The 17,627-nt window shown below is 34.2% G+C and overlaps 1 pseudogene; it reads left to right on the top strand.

Annotated features, from left to right (window-relative positions):
• Window positions 1-5,984, top strand: part of LOC122171503 — a 43,231-nt pseudogene extending 37,247 nt beyond the window's left edge.
• Window positions 5,985-17,627: the final 11,643 nt, after the last annotated feature.

Here is a 17,627-nt window from a genome sequence, read left to right on the forward strand (position 1 = left end):
TCTCTGAGGACTGACTGAAGCAGATCCAACAATTTACTACACATGAGGAAAAAATATATATATCAAAACTGATATATTTCTGTGTTAAATTATGCAATAACAGCACAGACTTACATTCTGAACATCTTTATTTCCAGAGAATACAGAACAGTCTAATATGGACATAAAAGCACAAATAACACTGCAACTAATGGGCTCCAGACAAAAAGGACAAACAAATCTATCTGAGGAAGAATTCTTGATTATTCCAATGCCAGATCTGTCAGGAGATTATAACATTTCCATTGGTTTTCAAGAAAGCTGATTCTCAGAACCACTTTGTCCTAAAAGAGTATACTTTAAAGATAATTTATATGGGAGGAAAATTCAGAAAAGTCAGACAATAAATTCTAGGATTTCTTTTCTTTTCTTTTCTTTTCTTTTCTTTTCTTTTCTTTTCTTTCTTTTCTTTTTTTTTTCTTATTTGTGCTGAAAAACTGCATGGTTAAAGATTAGCTGAGTAATAGCAAGAATGAGCTCTTACCAAGCCTCATGAACATCCCATCCACTAATAGATAACAGATGCTGGAAAACATAATAGCAGACCAATGTAACGACAGTGTGAGCCAAAGGGCTTTGAAATTGCTATTACCTCAATGTGCTCAGATAAGGCCTCTAAAGATGCCAGTAAGGCAGATAACAAATGCTGAACGCCTGATCAGTTCCTTCCTATCCTGTTAGTCACCTTGTAACCATATCACCCAGCTGTGAGAATTAGACTCTGCTCTCTCAAGTATCTTCAGTCTCTTTCTAAACAATTAGGGACCAATGAAAAAAAAAAACCAAAAAAATATACTCTTGTTCATACAGAGAACATTATTTACTATTATTTTCCACAGTTAATCACTTCTAGATGGATGCAAGAGGGTAAAAAGGCATAACTGACTGTGGTGAAATTATGCGCTCCATGCACCTTCTCCTTAGATGAGCCACAGATGTTCTTCTCTTGCGGTGTTCTCTGGAAAAACTTATTCTTGGAGCAAAGCATGCTGATTTTATAGCCTGTCCCAATGTTCTCCAAATAAAGGTCGTTTTAACTGAATGTCACTGCATATTAATTTAAAATGATACTTGTTCATATGAAATAGTACTATCAGATTTATTTTTCCTAATACAGCAGTTATTGTTATAACTATATTATATTCACTTGATGGAATTCATCACTACTAGCTAATATGTTTGATTCAATTTACTTAAGAAATAATAGAGATCATATATGTAGGATATTACTATGGGAAAGTTATGACTTCAACACAAAAAAATACATCACATGCAATAGCAAATCAGAAGAAATCTGGTTCATATGTACTGTTGCACACTGTCCCACAGCATACTGTTTTCAAAATAAAAAAATTCCAGTCAGAAACAAACAAAAAAAACAAAACAACAACAACAAAAAAAAAAAAAAAAAAGAAAGAAAGAAAAGAGATTTCATGAAAATTGAGCCAAAATATGAGATTTTTGACATTTGTATGCTCATTCTTTGCAAATGCATACCCAGTGCATTATCATTATCCACTGTTATTCCAGAATATTTTTTTCAGAATGTTCAGTTTTACCTTATATTTGTTCTGTTTCATTTTCCAGCATGTTTCATAACAGATGTGAAACTTTGCCTTTTTCTAGTTACTTTTAAATATCTGTTTTCCACCATATAAAAACAATAGGAAAAGAAAGCAATAAAAATGTTCCCAGAGAATGTGATAGTTTAGATTTTAAGACCAATGCATTATTTAAAATATTATTGATTTTCTAATATCATCTGTGGATTGGCAGTTTGGCTATTTGGAAATATCTTTTATTACTAAAATAGTAATGTTTGAGATCTGAGGAAACACTGAACTCTATTTCTCTTAGCACGCTCTTGTGTTGCAATACTGGCTACGGACAGTACAGGTTCAGAATATGATGAAATTATTTTCATCACATGATGACAACGATGAGAAGCTACAGAACATTTATGAAGACTAAATGATATGATGTTCTAGAAATATTAAATTCAAAATAAATAATATTAAGTCCATTTGTTTGAGTTTCAGCTGAGATAGAATTGCTTTCTTCACAGTGTCTGGTACAAAGCTATGTGTTTTGTTCTAGGATAAAAACATACCAAGGTTTATAGCTGCTTCTAAGCAGTGTTGTACAGAACCAAGGCCATTCTCAGTGAAGGGCCCAAGGAGCCATGATGAACAAAATTAGGACATCTGGCTTATACTGGCCAGCGGGTTATTCCATACCATATGACATCATGCAGGAGTTTTGGAGGGAGTAGAAATTCACCTGGCTCTTTTCCACTTCTTGGGGGCTAGCTAGGCATTGGCAAGTGCATGATGAGCAATGGCTTGTGCATCATTTGCTATACGTATCCATACATGGAGTCATAGCTATGATCCTTTTCTTAGTAAATAGTTTAATCTGCTTTTTTTTTTTTTTTTATTTCAATTAATAATTATTATCTCCCCCATCCAATTGGGAAGAGTGAGGAAATGACTGTGTGGTGCTCTACCACCTGCTGGGCTAAACTACAACAGTATTGTACTTCAGTAATCCTACTTCTGCTAAAATGAATAAAAAATAGAGAGTATATCAATTTTTACAGACTAATAGAAAACAATTAACTTTGATGTTTTCTTGCTATAATATATTTAGATAGCAACACCTTACTTTCCCATGGTTTCTATTGTTGAACTAGACTGTCACTGTTGTGGAATATAAAAGAGTTTTAGACATGTATTAAGAAATAATTATTGTTTTAGGTGATTTGACAAAATACTCTTCATTCTTTTTAATGAACTTCTGTATGTCTACAAACGGAACTACAGGGATTTATGTCTCCAAAACTTAGGATTTTAAACACATTCAGTTGCATCAATTGGAGAGAAGTAAACATTAAATGGGAAAAGTCAACTTCGATATCTGCTTCATGGTATAATAACTCACATAATGAAAACATCTATTTCTTTCCAGCAGGTCTAAAGGCTAATTTTTTTTAAGTATTCTATATAGATAAACACATTTGGGTAAAATTAATTGCACTGAGAAGGCTTTTTTTTTATTTGCTTGCTTTTGTCAGAAAGCCTATGTGTAACTGAAATCCTTAGTGTGAGGAATACATTCATAGTCCTGTAGAAGTCCATCCTAAGTCAATAACCAGTTACAAGAGCTTATTTGAATAATTAACTATTTATAGTTTGTGGTTACAGCTTTTCACCGCATATTGTCACTTCTAATCAAATACGTGGCACTTGTTTAAAGTCTGGATTAGGGACTGTACCCAAATTCTATAGGTTTCAAGGCATGCACACAATTATGCCAATGAGATGCTTTTTGTCTGAAGAATCATTTCTCAAACTGATACTGCAGTGCCCTACAGTGTTTGATAAACAAGAGAGAATTGTGAAGACTTCAGTGAACTGAATGACAGAAAAGAGAAGAAATGAAAATAGTTTTTTGTGTTGTTCTTGTTTTAAAGGTCACATATTATCAGGATATCAAAGATTCCAGCAGAATTAGTTATTATCAAATGAAATAGAGCTCTTTCTTTTTCTTTCTCTTTAAGAGTAGAACTTCAATTTTGCCGAATTTTATTTCAAAAAGATGTTAAAACCTTCTTCCCTTTTATTTAATATCAGTCTTCAGGGGAATATCCAAAAGCACTGTTCATTTTAGAAGCAGAAGCCTTTATCATCTTCTGTGCTGTTTTAATATGAATAATTTTCTACGGATTTTGTATGCTCCCAAATCACACAGACACCTTCAAAAATACCTTGCTAACTAAATCATAACATAGTATTACAATGAATTTTCTAAAGCATGGTTGTGAAGAGTCTAGTGTAAGGAGGGACCACTAACTACTGTCCTACAGAGGCTTCTAGATTGATTTTTCATTTTTGAAATCTCCACAGAATTTTCCAACAGTATTGGCTGAAAAGTCTGTAGAATCATAGAATCACAAAAGGGACCTTGAAGATTGTGTAGTTTCAATACCCCTGCCATGGGTAGGGTTGTCAAGCCCCATCCAATCTGGCCTTGAATGCCTCCAGACATGGGGCATTCACTGCTTCTCTGGGCAACCTGTCCCATAACCCTCCAAGTGATTTTTTTTCTCCTGACTTCTAATCTGTATCTCACCACTTTTAATTTATAATCATTCCCCCTTGTTCTATCACTATCAGATCATGTAAAAATTCTGTCTCCCTCTCGATTATAAGCTTTTGTGTATTGGAAGTCTACAGCGAGATCTCACTGGAGTCTTTTCAAGGCTGAAAAAGCCCAGACTCCAAACTCAGACACAGAGCTTTACTACTCTTAAAACAGGTAGGTGAAAGGATTCCTTATCCATCAGGGAATCCCAACTATGGGTGAATGCAGAATTTCCAAAGTCTGGCAGCTTCTGCTGACAATTTATTGATGAAACCCATCTCCCTGCTTAACCAGCTTTTCCTGCATCTGAACTGATTTGATTGCTGTAACTCCTGCCCAGTCTCAAAAATATGTGAACAGTGGAAGGGAATGGTATACATAAGTCTACCATCTCACAGCCAAGAGATTTAATAAATGACTAAGAAAACAAGAAGTAGGCAACTCTTCTCTGATGTGGAATATGGGGTTAACCTAAATCCTTTCAGGTACCTACTGAGCTTTATTTTTATCCCTGTTTTCCAAATCAGAAATTAAAATTACCTTTATATTTCTTGAGTAGATGGTGGTGCAATGAATTAAATTCTATTAATATTGAAGAGTAGTACAGAAAGGGAGGAAAACATAAAGTACTTTTTTTAAATTCTATTTTTTTCTCAGTGTTTTTTTTTTTAATTATTATTTCTATTTTTTTTTCCCAGTGATATGCACATGACTAGTAAGTTCAGAGTAAAAAATAATAGTGAGAGAGCAAGAGCAAAGGAAAAAAAGAGATTGACCAACGGCAAGAGAAAAGGAGAGAAGGTTGGAAAACGGTTATAAATTAAATGAAGAACGATTTGGAGATGCAGTGCTCAAAATATAAAGTCTGTAATGACTATAAAGAGAGGGTTAATAAGCTAGCTTTGGCTATGGAAGGGATGCTTTTCAAAATATTCTTCAGTCGATAAAGAAAGTAATTATCTTGCTAATGAGTAAAAAAGCTCAGCAGTAACTTGAGCCAGACTTAAACGCATACAAGGCTCCCGGCTCCTACATGTGACCAGTTGCGCAGGCATAAAAGGTTATAAACACCTAACAATAAACGTCCTTCATTCTGCACCAGCAAGGGAGTCCGTGCCTCTCTCGCTGCATCAGTAAGGATGCCCTCAGCTCTCTTGCCACAAATGGCGCCCGAACAGGGACAAGTAAGGTAGAGCGGTCAGAAGTGGGCTGAGAGAAGCATCGGTCAGAAGTCCTATCTAAAGAGAGCTGAAAAAAGCTTTAGCAAGAGAAGGCTGAAAGAAGCTCTAGCGAAAAAGAAAGAGCTGAAAGAAACTCTAGAGAAAAAGGTCTGAAAGAAGTCCTATAGATAAAAGGACTGAGAAAAGTCCTATAAAGAAACGGGCTGAAGGAAGTCCTACAGAGAAGCGTCGGGCTGAAAGAGGCCCTATCCTGCTGAAAAAAGCGCAAGACAGAGAAGTCTTACCTCCCCAGACAATTGCCCTTCGCTGTACAAAGCTAGCAATTGAAAATACAAACAATGACTGCAAAAAGGTACTGCTTGCTCTAAAGAATCCCATTACAAAGGAATTTGCAAAACAAAAGGCGCTGCAGTGGAAGCTATTGGAGCTCAGCAACTTGAAGCAAAGCTTGCAGACCCTGAGCCTCGTTCACCACCGCAAGAGAAGGAGGATCAAACCTCCAGGTCTGGTGGTTTTCAGCTTGTGGGAGCAGGAGCTGCTAAACGTCCTTCATTTTACACCAGCAGAGGAGCCCGCAGCTCGCTTGCCACATTCTTCTTCCTTGATATGAAAAGAAATTGAAAAGTGGCAATTCTCTTTGTCTTTTCTGCTTTTCTTTTCACCGTTTATGAGGCGGGAGAAACATATACCATCGTAACAAACCTGTGAGACATAGAATTTTAGTATGCATGAGAAACCCTGACACAAGGTCACTGCCTGAAAAGGCTATTGGGACAGTGATGCCTCTTGCATCTCGCCTTGGGGCAGTTTTATCACTGAGTAATATCAAACTGATCATTGATGCTTTTATTGCGGACGTAAAGCCGAAATGAGAGACATAAGAGGAAAAAAAATGAGAAACTTGACAGTCCTTCAAAATTGGTAAACAGAATCTTTTCCTGGTAAAATAATGTGACAGAAACAAAATTAAATCTCCCTGAAGCAACTTCCATCTGCATGGGGTTTTGTAAAAATACCTTTTCCAAGAGAGAAAATATTTATTTGATTATTCATTTATTTATTTCAATTTGCCATGTTTTTAATTTCCAAATAGATAGCTTACTACTTCTCTCAAATATGTTCTACTATTCCATTGCTTTTTTTCTCTCTATTTTTTCCTATCCAGCACCCAGTATGTTAAAGCCTATTTGAGTATGTTTTCAAATTCTGATGGTCTGTATTTCTTATGTGATCTGTAAGTATATTCATATTTCTGTTTTTTTAATGTTCATTTCTGAATTAGCTTCACTAAACTGAAACATGTAACATAGTTTTCTTGAAGGGTTTGTAAAGGCATATAATTGCCTTTGTGGAGATACTGAAGTTGTTGAAGGGAGTAAGTCAGTTAACAGTCTTAAAATTAGGAAAAAAAAAAAAAAAAGAACCCATGTTGACAAAATTCCAAAAGGTAAAAAGCTCTTTCTGATCAAGGTAACAAATTCAGCTCCATTTTGCCATAATTTCTGCAGGGCTTTTTTTTTTTTTTTCTTTTTTTCCAAATTATTTTTTATTTATTAGAGTTGTAAATATGCACATTGCATTCTTAAACACCAGAAGATAAAAAAGGAAAGTAAATTAGAATATTAATGTAGTACTTCTTCATATATATTGAGTTGTTCCTTATTAGAGTAAATATTATATACTGGAATACAATAGTTATTTACTTAGGATCATAATATCTCTTCTCTGTAGGAATTCATGAAAGACTGTTCAGAGCAGAAGCTGTGTAGCAAGATAAACAACATGAGAAAGCAACCCTGAGAACCTCAGGAACGTTCCTCTGGAAGAGGATAAAAGCAAAGTCAAGTAAGCTGTATGATGGCCACATGGTGATGACTCTGATTGGAAGAAGAGAGCATGGCCAGAAATGACTAATGGCTGTGATTGGACAGAGTGCCTGTGTGCACAGTTATGGAGTATTTGAGGAATGTTTTGTTGATGTGTAAAGGGGAGGGAGGAAAGTTAAAAGAGAAAACTTGTAAATGTATAAAAGGGATTACAGATATAACCTGTAATAAACGATTTGCACCTTTCCTATCCGAGTCTGTCCTCAGATGCTGCACTTGCACATGTATTTTTTTTTTCTTTTTTACTTCACAATTTTTTTTCTCTTGATATTCAGTCATACGTACATTTTATTGTATATTAATCTGTTTTTATTCTCTCTCTGAGCAATACTTTCCTGAAATGTGGTAACTTAACCAGTTACTGATAAATACATAAGCACAACCTAAATAAATACATTCAGTTGCACACATCAACATGCAAGATAGAATGGAGTTAGTGAACCTTATTTGAGTGAAATTGAGCAACACCTTTAATTCTAGTACATTTAGTACTACTGTTTTATTTTCATCTAGTTTTAAAGAGGGTAAACATTTTCAGAAGAAAATGAACAGGTGAAGTTGATTTTCGAATGCTTCCGTGTGTTTTGCTTCCTGATCTGAACAAAATCCATTCACAGTGTGAATATTTACAACAGAGCGATTAGGATCTCTTAACTCTTACTGATTTATATACGTGCCTATTTGGATGGTATGCATCGCTACTGTCAGTCTCTTGTTGCAAACTATAACACAGTAAAGGTCATATCTGCTAGGATATTCCATCAGTATTCCTTTTTATTGGCAGAACACTTGGAAATGTACATTAGTCACAATTTATTCATAACATTTCAGACTATGATCAGAAGGTTTTCAACTTGAAATTCACTCCTGATTATATGACAGTAAAATGTTTTGTTTTGTTTTTAATTTGAGACAGCCTATATTATTAACAGTAAAATAAATATATCCAAACTTCCCTGCAAAGAGAATATATAGCTAAGACAGCCAATTTCAATATTACCATGCCAGAGATTAAGTTAACATTCATACGAAGTATTTTTTCCCTGTACTGACCACAGCCACAATGTTAGGACAAAATAAAAGAAAATTGATGAAAAAAGATAGCATGTACTTGATGTTGATGAAATGAATGTTTGTGCCTAATACACTAGAGAAACTCTGCAATAACAGTTCACCCAAGTGAAAAAATGATTCCCATTTTGCTCCCAAGGTCAATGTCAGTTGAGGTTATTGACTATATAAATGCTAAGTACGAAGTTTGAATTGTCCAAGGCTACATTAACTTGTACACTACACTTTTCAAGGTTTCCCAGTTACATTAACAATTTACTTTCTTTACTAACTTACTCCATTTCTATATTTCTGTCCTTTTTTGTTTCTTGTTTTTTTTTTTTTTTTTTTTTTTTTTTTTTCTCTCAGTAGTCATCTCAGCCTGTATTTCCTAAATCTTAGAGTATGGCTCACTATTGAGATAAGAATATTATATCCTATAAGCAGTTGTTAGGTTATCTTTACAATACCTAACAATTGGTAGGTATTGTTAAGAAGCTCATCTGCACACATACAATGAAACATAGAGGGATAGGGGTAAGAGGGATAGCCCAAGCATTATCCTACCTCCTATCAGCTACTACCAAACCTGTTACAGGAAACATAAGTCCATCACAGGCCCATCTGTCAAAGGGGGGATAAATGCAAGTGCAATACATTAAAACTCAGAGAAATTCCTTTCTAAGTCATTTGTGGGTGAGGGACTCTATTCTTTGTGAGGGGGAGAAGCAGTGGCTTAATCTGGGAACAGTAACTGGAGTCAGAGGCACATGGTCTGAGTACATAGAGATTAGATGTGCAAGTGAGCATGTGAGCACTAGCCAGGAACAAGTCAAACTTGTCAGTGAGTTTTCACCACTTCTGAAACACACCACTGTGCTCACATCCACTGTTTCATCTCCATAAACATTCAGCAAGTGTTGATGTATGTTAATGAGGGCATTTATTTATTTATTTATTTATTATATAGAGGAATTCAATAGCACACTGTTACTTCATACACACTTCCACGTCAGACATCATTTTGTCCCTCTGGTGTCATCTGTCACATGGGAACAAAATGCAACAAAATATGGGCAGAAAGGTTCAACCTCTACTGCCGTACTATCAACATCTGCCTCTCATTTTGTGGGTGAGCATAATAAAATAGCAGGCATTACTTTTGGAGCAGATCTTGTAAACTATATACTATAGAGAAAGCAGAAATAACATAGAAGAAGTGGGATATTTGCCCTTGTTTTTGTGAAAACAATCCATCATTATGATTCGATGACAGTGGTTGAAATTCTGAGTAAGTTCTCAAGGTGATCATAATTTTTAAATGAAATTTTACTCTTCCTGTATTTCATTCTTGACAACAGTTGCTCACAAATGTACATACTGCCAAAAATGATGACATGAATAAGACATGAATCTGAAGAGAGGGATATTTTTCTCCACTAAGAGAGGTCTAAAGAGACATGATCAAATTTTTGAGTTGAATGTCGATTGCAACTGTATACATCTCATTTGAAATTTTTCAAGTAATATATTTGTGTCAACTGAAAATGGATTTGCACACATAAATTAATGATTTTTTTTGTCGATCTTGAAGCCTTTCCTCAAATTTCTGTATCAGTGTGAAAAGCGTGGCTGCATATTTTTCACTGTTCACAGAACTATGTTTGGCCAGTGTATTGAAATTCATAAAATTATTTGCCACAAGTTGAGTAAAAACTGAACTGCACCCTCTCCATACTTTGGTTTCAGCCCAGACAGTGCTGATTGCAGACCTTTGTTTGGCTGCTGGGAGAAATGAATGCACACTTAATGGATAAGAGCCCCCTGCAAAGAAACAGGCCACACTGCAAGCCATGTCAGGCTGCATGCGGCCTTTGGGTTGCAATTTGGACATGCCTGAATATGATATATATCTGTGTTCTTTGTATATGTACCTATGGACAGTACATGCCTTGATGCAGATCAGATGTGGGAATGGGACTGCAGCAGCTTTAACTCTTAGGTTTCTGTATTCAAGTCCCCTACACAAATTATGTTCTTCATATAGTAACGTATCAGGCTGTAATTTTTTACAAATTTTTAAAAATAATTTACAAATATTTTAAGTCAAATGCCAGTATTGGCATTTTTGGACAGAGAGTTAATTTTGGACCTGCCCGTCAGAATATAAAATAAATAACAGATTTATTCAGCTGCCATTCCAGTTCTATACACAGAGCTTTTTAAGGATTAGGAGGAAGTCAGTAGATACACTTCACACTAAGAGGGATCAATTTTTGAGTAGTTTCAGCCTTCTGCTATACGTGAAAGATTCATTGTACTTCCCAAGAAAAAGTTCCCAAATAATTACTTCCCAAAGAATTAATCACTGTGGCTAAAGTTGACAGAATTAGGCCTTAATTAATCTGGCTGAGATCATAGGAGTCAGTCAGCGTCAGAACAGAAATAGATTGTTACCATGGTTCATACTGCAACACATAATGCTGCCAAATAGGCTGCCTTTTATTTTGATTAAAATCTGTGTCTTTTCCTTTAGACATTTCCCTTTCTTACTTCTTGGTCTCTTTAATTGGAAGTTCTTACAGACAGTGTTTAATATTAAAGGACTGCATTCCACAAGATCTAATGTCTTGAAAATTTAAAATCTGTATCTGCTACTCTTTTAATTTCTGAATTTGTCTATATTTGAGAACTGGAAATGTTTGTATTGCTCTAAATAGATTTCTGTTGCACCCTAAAGCCACTGCATCCATTTCCTTTCTACTGCAGGTATCCTGAGAATTCCTCAGACAAAGGTTGCCAGTGTGCTATATTATGTAGGATTTTTTTGTTCAATTCACACAGACACTATATGTTGAAGTTTGTACAAAATGTAAAATTAAAATTTTGCTTAGCTTAATAAAATGAATAATACTTCCTAAGACTATATTTATTGTGGAAGATTTAATTTGTAAAGTTAATTTAGACTTTTAGCACTTAGTTGTCAAATGTGAAACCTATTATAGGGTACCTACTTTGGCTGGGGGGGTGTTGGATTTGATGATCTCTTGAGGTCCCTCGTCAACCCTGCAATTCTATGATTCTATGACTCCCTCACTTACTTAAGAGCATTAAGTGTAACTAAAATGCAACTTAGGGCCTGATCTAGTAAACTAAACTCAGACATATATAAATGATAAAAATTTCAGTTCATGGTTGATACCAAGCAGTTCTTAAAATACTTCATGAATTTCACTTATTTCCCGTAGTTTTGTGGAAAGTGGCTATTTGAAGAAGTTAACACTATCTGGTTTTATTTATAAAATAAAGTAAAATAAAATAAAATCACTCCTAGATCAACATGTCAAGTTAAATTCAGTGACTGTTCACATGGGTTTTGCTATAGATCACACATTTATCACATAGCCAAATCAGTGTAACATTTTTCTTGAATAGCTAAGCTGATTATTTCATTGTTAAGAATATTGAATGAATCTTTAAACTTGTTTAAAACAAAAGCAAACAAAAATAAAACAATTGAACATCTTTATTCTGTACTACGTAGATCTTTTTCATGCTGGTAGATAATGTAAATTTCTGTTTCTCTACCTACGTAGCATTTGATCTTTGCCGTGCAGTAGAGAATGTGATCATCAAACAGTTGTACAAATTTAGACACCACTTTCTGAAACCAAGAAATCAAGTTACGTTCAAACTCATGTATTATCTAAAAGGTAATTTCCAGAGATTTGTATACATATGCAGATTTAACCCTATGTGCCAAACTGTCAGAACTGGCATTTTGTGACATTAGTACAGTCAAGTTTACAGACATTTTAGGGGCTCCGTCTTTTCCTGGTATTACGCTGGCAGGTTTACAGTGATCACAAGATGCAGATCTCTACCAAGGAATTTGTCACTACTCTTAACTGATCTAAAGGTTCCATTAGGCTCCAGATAGATTATATTACTGTTTAAAACCCAAATAAGATGTAGCACTCAATCTTCATATTTATAGCATGAGAAAAAATATACAGTATACAGAGAAGTACTGGAAAACAAGTTAGTACAAGGTAAAAACAGTATTAAACTGCTTCATTGCTCTATTTTCTTCAGCTCAAACAGTCTTTACTCCTGGGAAAGCATGATCAAGGGAAAATGAAACAATTTTTTAGCTTTTTCAGTAGCAGACTGATTGAGGTTGTATGATCAGGGTTTCTAATCTTTTATTTGTTTGTTTGTTTGTTTGTTTGTTTTCAGTTCTTCTCCTAGGAACTCCGTCCAAGAAAACTCATAAGGACACACAAATTCATTGACTAATAACATGATAGATAAATAAATAAATAGGTAGAAAAATAAAAGTCTCCAAGGTATTCTATTTGTGTTGACCTTTTTAATCAACAATTCTCACTGTATTTTGAACAACAACTGTGAAGCTGTGGGACTAATTAGATGGTCCACATGCTCTGATTATAATAAACATTATGTACAACTTTTAGAAAGAGCAAGGTCACTGTGATTACCTGTGTGAAATGTAGTCCAGGTTTGGAGAAACTCATCACTGTAAATTATTTATTTTATTTTGCTTTGTTTTTAAATATAACTTGAGGAGTAATATAACTCTATGCAATGGTTCTTACTAAGCCATAAATTTTCAATCGTAACTCAAAAAGTATTTTAAAAGAGATTTTTTTTCTGCATTGTCACAGAACTATCTTGAAAAAAGCCTAAAGAAGATTACTCACATGAATATGTTTTACATTTTATTTGCTTTCAGATATATTACAAAGCTTAAAAAGCAATTAAAAATTGTAAAATAAGTATACCAGCTTCACTTATTTTATCTTTCCTTTTCTTTCTTTGAATGTATGGATGAATAGTCCTTTACAAACATTTGGATGTTGTATTTCTATTTTCTTTTTAACATTGTAAATATCACTTACAGCACTTCTCAAGTATCTGCCAAAAGTCACTATGTCTCTACATTGACAAAATGACATTAATTAGCTATCCCTTTTAAACAGTTGAAAAGTCATCTTCTTTAATTAATAATGTGTTTTAAAGAAAGCAGAAACTGCATAGGGTGTGCTTCTATTTTCCATTTTCTAGATTAAGTTGCAGATGTTTCCTGACAGAAGTGTCTGGAACATTTCTGTCGTTATTAAAGGTGGAATATTATCCACTTGTATTTGGTATTAAAAGGTATTACTCCCAGATAAATCCTAGTCTGGGTTAATTTCCTCAGTAGCACTATGTGAATTTCTTCTTTTTCAAACACATGGTGTTATGTGAGATATCATTAACTGACAGTTATACTGCTGAGGAGTGGGGACTTCTGTGTACAAAGGGAATCGTGTAAAAGTACAGTAAAGATTTAGTACTTTTCTTTATGTGTCAAGAGAATACATGAGACAGGTGAAGTAGAATTGAGGACCTTAAAACACCAGCATCATTTGAAAAGGAAGCTATAAACACAGGATTAGTTATAAACACAGGATTAGCTATAAACACAGGAGTAAGTAAGCATAATCTTGCAGTGCTGGGAAAAAAAGAAAAAAAAAGTCTTTGGAGTTTGCACTACACCTAATCATAGAATCATACAATGGTTTGTGTTGGAAGAGACTTCAAGGATCCTCAAGTTCCAACTCCCCTGCCGCAGGCAGAGTTGCAAGCTGCTTGATCATGTACTGGATCACATTGCCCAGGGCCCAGGGTCCCATGCAGCCTGGCCTTGAACAGCTCCAGAGACACAATCTCTCTGGGCAATCTGTTCCAGCACCTCATCACCCTCCCAGTGTAAGAATTCCCCCTGGCATCTAATCTAAATCTTCCCTCCTTTAGTTTAAAATCATTCCCCCTTGTCCTATCACTATCTGCACATCTAAAAAGTTTATTTCCCTTTGTAAAAAGCTGATTTCCCTCCTGCCTTGCAGAATTACTCCCTTGCATCTAATTCTCCTGAAATATTACCCAAGACAATGCAAAGTTGCCTACAGAGTATGTTGGAGACAGCAAGTGTGAAAAAGTCATATATAACAAAAGAATAATGTATTACGTGAAGAACCTTTCAGGCATGTGAAGGAAATAGCAACTGTCCTTTGTTCTTGTTCTCCTGGTTGTTTCAGTATGTTTGTTCTAGTAACTAATCTAAATAAACTAGAAAAAATACATATGTATAATCAAAGATTCAAAATTGTGCATCTCTTCTTTTCAAAACCTTAATTAAATGACATAAAATTTACAAATAGTATGTGTACTGCCTTTTATTTTTTCTTCTGATGGCTTTGGTCTTATTTTAGGTACTGTTTTAGTTTGCTCAGTAGATTACTTTTTCAAGATTCCTTTTCCCTTTGCATTTCTCCACTTATAATTGCTTTATATGCCAACAAGATTAAGAAAATGGAAAGTATCTCTTCAAAGGATAAATGCATATTTTTGTTACCATGAGATAGAGGTGAATGAAAAGTTCTGTAGATAAAGTCAGTTCACATAATGTGATGATTTAAGAGACTGTGATTTTGTTTAGACAGAAGATTTCTGCTGAAAGTAGCTTTTAGACAATTATATTGTTAAAAATAATAGGTAAAAACTGATGAAGTCATTAAATTTTCAAAAGTTACAAATTATCCTGTAAAGCTTCAATGACTGCAAATTAGCCTTTGCTATAGCCCTCTGATAACAATCTATAGATCATTTTATTACTCATGAATTTTAGTAATTTCAGGACACCACAGGTCATCTTATGCTCATTTATTTGCTAAACACCTTGTACTGGTATGCCTCTGCTGAAAAATTGCTACTATTTACTTCTCATGAGACAGGCAAGCAACAAAGTGGTGGATTTGGCCCCAGACATCCACTGTGCCAGGCAGCATATATATCTTGCTGTCAGTGAAATAAATGAGCCCTTAAATTGGCTGCAAAGCTTAAGAACTGAAATTTATATGTCTAGTTATCAAACAGAAAGTTCAGAACACCTGCCAATATGAAGTATAATTGTGACAAACTGTTACATTTTACCTTTAACTTTTTGGCATTAACACCTCAACTTCATTACAAGAGCCTTATTCTCCCCACCCCTCCTTTCTTCCTTTCTCCAGACCAGTTCTCCACCTGAAGAACTCTCTACGTTCATTTGCAAAAGTTGAGCTACTATTTCTACATTTGGTCATCTATCAGGAGATTAAAAAAAAAAATGGAACTTGTAAAAAATACTAGGACTGACATGACATTTTTCCCCAGATTACTACAGAAAGTATATGTTTGTTGATTTTATTTTATATATTTTTATTATTTATTTTAAATTTGATATTTATATACCAGTTACTTATAAACTGCTTTGAAAACTTTATCTGCAACCATGAACAAAACGTATGATTTTACGTTGTTGGGGTTTTCTTTTGTTTATTTTGTTGAGGGGTAGATTTTGTTTTTGCATTAAAAATACAGTTACTTCTATCTTCTTTTAGTGACTAACTTTGGTACATTTTCTTCTCTCTCCTAGAACTTTCCTATCTAAAACAGAAGTTTTTTGCTGCTAAATACTCAGTAACTGCCTTGCTATTTAATCTTTATCCAAATGTTTCATAAAAAGAAAAAAAATAAAATTCACTCTTCTGGATATTGTAATTCATCTTTATTCAAATGATAGTTTGACATATTAACAGAGTTTTAGCCAGTTTATTAGCAAAAAAACCCACTACCTTCTCCAATTACCGGCATAGAAATTGTAGGTATATTTTGGGTGAAACAAGACTGCAGCAGCTCCTCTATATTTCCAGCAGGGCTTCTTGGTGGCTGAAACACTTCGCAGGATTCTATGTATTCTCACTCAATTTTCTATATTCTGCATGCTGATAATGAACTAAACTATTTGAAATGTATACATTATTTAATCTCAGTAAACCTAATTTTGTTTTAATGTGGTTTGAAGCTTTTCAATCTGGAACTGTAAACAAGTATCTTTAATACATCTATACACATTCAATTTTCATTGTTTTCACTTTTCATTTTCTAATTAAAAACACTTTATTAAAAAATGTATTAAATCCTAAGATAATTTAAATTTATTTAGTGATGGTTGTTTTCTATGTCCACTGTTTGAACGTAAAGATGACACAAGGAGATCTTTCTATCCGATATTCCACTTCAAGGTTATGTCAACTGGGTCTTTTTTGCACCGATGCACCATTTAGCACCAGCTGCCTGTATGGAAATTTAGAAGTAGCATATGCCTCTGTTCACTGAAATCTGGGCCAGATTCCTATCATTCCTCATACAATCATTACTGCAGTCACCACTGTTCAGCTAATCCACCTCTTTCAGAAAACTGCAGCTGCTGCTATCACTGCAGCTCTTCATCAAAGAAGCATACTTTGCTTTTGAGGTTAAATCTCCTTATACAATTCTACGTTTTGAGTTTTGCATTGAAAACATGCTATGCTTGCAAAAGAAATCAGATGAAAAATAAACTGGAATATTTTGAGATTACTGAGTGGATTATTAATCCACTCAAATCCTTTGAAAAATATTGTAGGAGAAATTTTCATTGGAAATAAACTGTGGACAAATCAGTTCCTTCTGTCTTTACAAATAATTATGTGTGTTTAATTTTATTTATGACAGTTATTATTAACATGTTTATACGTATTTCAGTGATGTGATGACAGTATTCTGCTCTTTTCTTGACTGATTCACCTCAAAGTTTTATAAATTGGTAGGAAATATGTATAATATATCTAAGATTTTTACTCAGTGTTTATCCTTTTGGGCCTCATCTTTGTAATACAACCATCTCCATTTGCTGACTCTAAGTTGGCCATCTGTTTGATTTGTCTCTTTTTTAATTATTATTTCCTATTACTGGACTGTTTTTAACTGTTGTACCTTTAACAATGAGCACATTTAGAATCTTCACCTTATATGTGAAGATATCTCTAAATAACACTTCTTCATGCCATGTTATTTTCTTAAGCAGGAGATGTTACTAAGGCACTTGTACAAATAAGAAACAATTATAATGACATATTGTTTTAGTAGGAGAAAACATAATTAAAGTGTATATTTAACCTAATTAAAATGTGATTTTAGCAATGTTTCATTAGTGATGGTCTCTATGAATCATAGATAGCCAGGGTTTTTAGTGAACTTGTTCTGATTTAGCTCTGTTTAATTGTACCCTGTAAAATATATCAAAATGTTATTAATTCTACATGCATTATTCATATTTACTCCATATATATTCACAGCTGCTTACATCAGTAAAGACTGTTTATCACAATGCCTGCTGACACTGTATAGTAAACTATTCTTGAATGTAGTTCCTGGATACTTTTGGCAGCTGCAATTT

This window comes from Centrocercus urophasianus, unplaced genomic scaffold (assembly GCF_019232065.1).
Source record: "Centrocercus urophasianus isolate 14NV4802_14NV808 unplaced genomic scaffold, USGS_Curo_1.0 seq_9, whole genome shotgun sequence".
Taxonomy (NCBI): domain Eukaryota; kingdom Metazoa; phylum Chordata; class Aves; order Galliformes; family Phasianidae; genus Centrocercus; species Centrocercus urophasianus.